Raw genomic sequence first — 6,976 nt, forward strand, 5'->3', positions numbered from 1 at the left:
CCTAACCCTAACCCTAACCCTAACCCCTAACCCTAACCCCTAACCCTAACCCTAACCCTAACCCTAACCCCTAACCCTAACCCCTAACCCCTAACCCCTAACCCCTAACCCTAACCCCTAACCCCTAACCCCTAACCCTAACCCTAACCCTCAATGACTGTTTTGAATTTTCAACTTACAACGTGACAAAAAAATAACACTTTCTTGAACTGCAAATGAGAAATTGGACTTTTGGGTGCGCTTTTTGTTAAAAAAAAAAAAATCATTTTTTCAGTAAAAAGTGCCAAAGGTGTCAAAAAAGCGTTTTCTGCTGACTGGTTTGATTTTTCAACTTACAACGTGACAAAAAATGACACTTACCTGAACTGCAAATGAGAACTATGACTTTTGGGTGCGTTTTTTGCACAAAAAAGATTATTTTTGTTAGTCAAAAGTGCCAAAAGTGTCTAAAAAGCATTACTGGGCTCTAAGTATTACTGGTTTGAAGTTTCAACTGACAACATGACAAAAACTAACATTTTCTTGAACTGCAAAATGAGAACTTTGAATTTTGTGTCTAGTTTTTGCTAAGAAATCATTTTTTCAGTTAAAAGTGCCAAAAGTGTCAAAAAAGCGTTTTCTTCTCAAAGTATGACTGTTTTGAATATTCAACTTACAACCTGAGAAAATTAACACTTTCTTGAACATCAAATGAGAACTTAAACCTTTGGTTGCATTTGTTGCTAAAAAAATCATTTTGTCAGGCAAAAGTGCCAAAAGTGTCAAAAAGCGTTTTTGGCTCTATGACTGGTTTGAATTTTCAACTTACAATGTGGCATAAAATACCACTTTCTTGAACTGCAAATGAGAACTTTGAATTTTGTGTCTAGTTTTTGCTAAGAAATCATTTTTCAGTTGAAAGTGCCAAAAGTGTCAAAAAAGTCTTTTATGCTCAGAGTATGACTGTTTTGAATATTCAACTTACAACTTGAGAAAAAATAACACTTTATTGAACTGCAAATGAGAACTTTGACTTTTGGGTGCGTTTTTTACAAAAAAAAAAAACATTTTTTCAGTCAAAAGTGTCAAAAAAGCGTTTTTTGCTCATAGTATGACTGTTTTGAAAATTCAACTTACAACTTGAGAAAAAAATAACACTTTTTTGAACATCAAATGAGAACTTTGACTTTTGGGTACATTTTTCCTAAAAAATCATTTTGTCAGTCAAAAGTGCCAAAAGTGTCAAAAAAGCGTTTTCGGCTCCAGGTATTACTGGTTTGAAGTTTGAACTGACAACATGACAAAAAATAACACTTTCTTGAACTGCAAATGAGAACTTTGAATTTTGAGTCTATTTTTGCTAAAAAAATCATTTTGTCAGTCAAAAGTGCCAAAAGTGTCAAAAAAGCGTTTTCGGCTCTATGACTGTTTTGAATTTTAAACTTACAACGTGGCATAAAATAACACTTTCTTGAACTGCAAATTCAAATTTTAAATTTTGACTGGTTTTGTGCTTAAAATTCATTTTGTCAGTCAAAAGTGCCAAAATTGTAAAAAAAGCATTTTTAGCTCAATGACTGTTTTGAATTTTCAACTTACAACGTGACAAAAAAATAACACTTTCTTGAACTGCAAATGAGAAATTTGACTTTTGGGTGCGCTTTTTGTTAAAAAAAAAAAATCATTTTTTCAGTAAAAAGTGCCAAAGGTGTCAAAAAAGCGTTTTCTGCTGACTGGTTTGATTTTTCAACTTACAACGTGACAAAAAATGACACTTACCTGAACTGCAAATGAGAACTATGACTTTTGGGTGCGTTTTTTGCACAAAAAAAAAATCATTTTTGTTAGTCAAAAGTGCCAAAAGTGTCTAAAAAGCATTACTGGGCTCTAAGTATTACTGGTTTGAAGTTTCAACTGACAACATGACAAAAACTAACATTTTCTTGAACTGCAAAATGAGAACTTTGAATTTTGTGTCTAGTTTTTGCTAAGAAATCATTTTTTCAGTTAAAAGTGCCAAAAGTGTCAAAAAAGCGTTTTCTCCTCAAAGTATGACTGTTTTGAATATTCAACTTACAACTTGAGAAAATTAACACTTTCTTGAACATCAAATGAGAACTTAAACCTTTGGTTGCATTTGTTGCTAAAAAAATCATTTTGTCAGGCAAAAGTGCCAAAAGTGTCAAAAAGCGTTTTTGGCTCTATGACTGGTTTGAATTTTCAACTTACAACTTGAGAAAAAATAACACTTTCTTGAACTGCAAATGAGAACTTTGACTTTTGGGTGCGTTTTTTACTAAAAAAAAAACATTTTTTCAGTCAAAAGTGTCAAAAAAGCGTTTTTTGCTCATAGTATGACTGTTTTGAAAATTCAACTTACAACTTGAGAAAAAAATAACACTTTTTTGAACATCAAATGAGAACTTTGACTTTTGGGTCCATTTTTCCTAAAAAATCATTTTGTCAGTCAAAAGTGTCAAAAAAGCGTTTTCGGCTCCAGGTATTACTGGTTTGAAGTTTGAACTGACAACATGACAAAATTAACACTTTCTTGAACTGCAAATGAGAACTTTGAATTTTGAGTCTATTTTTGCTAAAAAAATTATTTTGTCAGTCAAAAGTGCCAAAAGTGTCAAAAAAGCGTTTTCGGCTCTATGACTGTTTTGAATTTTAAACTTACAACGTGGCATAAAATAACACTTTCTTGAACTGCAAATTCAAATTTTAAATTTTGACTAGTTTTGTGCTTAAAATTCATTTTGTCAGTCAAAAGTGCCAAAAGTGTAAAAAAAGCTTTTTTAGCTCAATGACTGTTTTGAATTTTCAACTTACAACGTGACAAAAAAATAACACTTTCTTGAACTGCAAATGAGAAATTTGACTTTTGGGTGCGCTTTTTGTTAAAAAAAAAATCATTTTTTCAGTAAAAAGTGCCAAAGGTGTCAAAAAAGCGTTTTCTGCTGACTGGTTTGAACTTTCAACTTACAACGTGACAAAAAATGACACTTACCTGAACTGCAAATGAGAACTATGACTTTTGGGTGCGTTTTTTGCACAAAAAAAATCATTTTTGTTAAACAAAAGCGCCAAAAGTGTCTAAAAAGCATTACTGGGCTCTAAGTATTACTGGTTTGAAGTTTCAACTGACAACATGACAAAAACTAACATTTTCTTGAACTGCAAAATGAGAACTTTGAATTTTGTGTCTAGTTTTTGCTAAGAAATCATTTTTTCAGTTAAAAGTGCCAAAAGTGTCAAAAAAGCGTTTTCTCCTCAAAGTATGACTGTTTTGAATATTCAACTTACAACTTGAGAAAATTAACACTTTCTTGAACATCAAATGAGAACTTAAACCTTTGGTTGCATTTGTTGCTAAAAAAATCATTTTGTCAGGCAAAAGTGCCAAAAAGGTCAAAAAGCGTTTTTGGCTCTATGACTGGTTTGAATTTTCAACTTACAATGTGGCATAAAATACCACTTTCTTGAACTGCAAATGAGAACTTTGAATTTTGTGTCTAGTTTTTGCTAAGAAATCATTTTTCAGTTGAAAGTGCCAAAAGTGTCAAAAAAGCGTTTTCTGCTGACTGGTTTGATTTTTCAACTTACAACGTGACAAAAAATGACACTTACCTGAACTGCAAATGAGAACTATGACTTTTGGGTGCGTTTTTTGCACAAAAAAAATCATTTTTGTTAGTCAAAAGTGCCAAAAGTGTCTAAAAAGCATTAATGGGCTCTAAGTATTACTGGTTTGAAGTTTCAACTGACAACATGACAAAAACTAACATTTTCTTGAACTGCAAAATGAGAACTTTGAATTTTGTGTCTAGTTTTTGCTAAGAAATCATTTTTTCAGTTAAAAGTGCCAAAAGTGTCAAAAAAGCGTTTTCTCCTCAAAGTATGACTGTTTTGAATATTCAACTTACAACTTGAGAAAATTAACACTTTCTTGAACATCAAATGAGAACTTAAACCTTTGGTTGCATTTGTTGCTAAAAAAATCATTTTGTCAGGCAAAAGTGCCAAAAGTGTCAAAAAGCGTTTTTGGCTCTATGACTGGTTTGAATTTTCAACTTACAACTTGAGAAAAAATAACACTTTCTTGAACTGCAAATGAGAACTTTGACTTTTGGGTGCGTTTTTTACTAAAAAAAAAACATTTTTTCAGTCAAAAGTGTCAAAAAAGCGTTTTTTGCTCATAGTATGACTGTTTTGAAAATTCAACTTACAACTTGAGAAAAAAATAACACTTTTTTGAACATCAAATGAGAACTTTGACTTTTGGGTCCATTTTTCCTAAAAAATCATTTTGTCAGTCAAAAGTGTCAAAAAAGCGTTTTCGGCTCCAGGTATTACTGGTTTGAAGTTTGAACTGACAACATGACAAAATTAACACTTTCTTGAACTGCAAATGAGAACTTTGAATTTTGAGTCTATTTTTGCTAAAAAAATCATTTTGTCAGTCAAAAGTGCCAAAAGTGTCAAAAAAGCGTTTTCGGCTCTATGACTGTTTTGAATTTTAAAAATACAACGTGGCATAAAATAACACTTTCTTGAACTGCAAATTCAAATTTTAAATTTTGACTGGTTTTGTGCTTAAAATTCATTTTGTCAGTCAAAAGTGCCAAAAGTGTAAAAAAAGCTTTTTTAGCTCAATGACTGTTTTGAATTTTCAACTTACAACGTGACAAAAAAATAACACTTTCTTGAACTGCAAATGAGAAATTTGACTTTTGGGTGCGCTTTTTGCACAAAAAAAATCATTTTTGTTAATCAAAAGTGCCAAAAGTGTCTAAAAAGCATTACTGGGCTCTAAGTATTACTGGTTTGAAGTTTCAACTGACAACATGACAAAAACTAACATTTTCTTGAACTGCAAAATGAGAACTTTGAATTTTGTGTCTAGTTTTTGCTAAGAAATCATTTTTTCAGTTAAAAGTGCCAAAAGTGTCAAAAAACCGTTTTCTCCTCAAAGTATGACTGTTTTGAATATTCAACTTACAACTTGAGAAAATTAACACTTTCTTGAACATCAAAAGAGAACTTAAACCTTTGGTTGCATTTGTTGCTAAAAAAATCATTTTGTCAGGCAAAAGTGCCAAAAGTGTCAAAAAGCGTTTTTGGCTCTATGACTGGTTTGAATTTTCAACTTACAATGTGGCATAAAATACCACTTTCTTGAACTGAAAATGAGAACTTTGAATTTTGTGTCTAGTTTTTGCTAAGAAATCATTTTTCAGTTGAAAGTGCCAAAAGTGTCAAAAAAGCGTTTTCTGCTGACTGGTTTGATTTTTCAACTTACAACGTGACAAAAAATGACACTTACCTGAACTGCAAATGAGAACTATGACTTTTGGGTGCGTTTTTTGCACAAAAAAAATCATTTTTGTTAGTCAAAAGTGCCAAAAGTGTCTAAAAAGCATTACTGGGCTCTAAGTATTACTGGTTTGAAGTTTCAACTGACAACATGACAAAAACTAACATTTTCTTGAACTGCAAAATGAGAACTTTGAATTTTGTGTCTAGTTTTTGCTAAGAAATCATTTTTTCAGTTAAAAGTGCCAAAAGTGTCAAAAAAGCGTTTTCTCCTCAAAGTATGACTGTTTTGAATATTCAACTTACAACTTGAGAAAATTAACACTTTCTTGAACATCAAATGAGAACTTAAACCTTTGGTTGCATTTGTTGCTAAAAAAATCATTTTGTCAGGCAAAAGTGCCAAAAGTGTCAAAAAGCGTTTTTGGCTCTATGACTGGTTTGAATTTTCAACTTACAACTTGAGAAAAAATAACACTTTCTTGAACTGCAAATGAGAACTTTGACTTTTGGGTGCGTTTTTTACTAAAAAAAAAACATTTTTTCAGTCAAAAGTGTCAAAAAAGCGTTTTTTGCTCATAGTATGACTGTTTTGAAAATTCAACTTACAACTTGAGAAAAAAATAACACTTTTTTGAACATCAAATGAGAACTTTGACTTTTGGGTCCATTTTTCCTAAAAAATCATTTTGTCAGTCAAAAGTGTCAAAAAAGCGTTTTCGGCTCCAGGTATTACTGGTTTGAAGTTTGAACTGACAACATGACAAAATTAACACTTTCTTGAACTGCAAATGAGAACTTTGAATTTTGAGTCTATTTTTGCTAAAAAAATTATTTTGTCAGTCAAAAGTGCCAAAAGTGTCAAAAAAGCGTTTTCGGCTCTATGACTGTTTTGAATTTTAAACTTACAACGTGGCATAAAATAACACTTTCTTGAACTGCAAATTCAAATTTTAAATTTTGACTAGTTTTGTGCTTAAAATTCATTTTGTCAGTCAAAAGTGCCAAAAGTGTAAAAAAAGCTTTTTTAGCTCAATGACTGTTTTGAATTTTCAACTTACAACGTGACAAAAAAATAACACTTTCTTGAACTGCAAATGAGAAATTTGACTTTTGGGTGCGCTTTTTGTTAAAAAAAAAATCATTTTTTCAGTAAAAAGTGCCAAAGGTGTCAAAAAAGCGTTTTCTGCTGACTGGTTTGAACTTTCAACTTACAACGTGACAAAAAATGACACTTACCTGAACTGCAAATGAGAACTATGACTTTTGGGTGCGTTTTTTGCACAAAAAAAATCATTTTTGTTAAACAAAAGCGCCAAAAGTGTCTAAAAAGCATTACTGGGCTCTAAGTATTACTGGTTTGAAGTTTCAACTGACAACATGACAAAAACTAACATTTTCTTGAACTGCAAAATGAGAACTTTGAATTTTGTGTCTAGTTTTTGCTAAGAAATCATTTTTTCAGTTAAAAGTGCCAAAAGTGTCAAAAAAGCGTTTTCTCCTCAAAGTATGACTGTTTTGAATATTCAACTTACAACTTGAGAAAATTAACACTTTCTTGAACATCAAATGAGAACTTAAACCTTTGGTTGCATTTGTTGCTAAAAAAATCATTTTGTCAGGCAAAAGTGCCAAAAAGGTCAAAAAGCGTTTTTGGCTCTATGACTGGTTTGAATTTTCA

This window comes from Oryzias latipes, chromosome 13 (assembly GCF_053564925.1).
Source record: "Oryzias latipes strain Hd-rR chromosome 13, Olatipes_Hd-rR_3.1".
NCBI lineage: Eukaryota > Metazoa > Chordata > Actinopteri > Beloniformes > Adrianichthyidae > Oryzias > Oryzias latipes.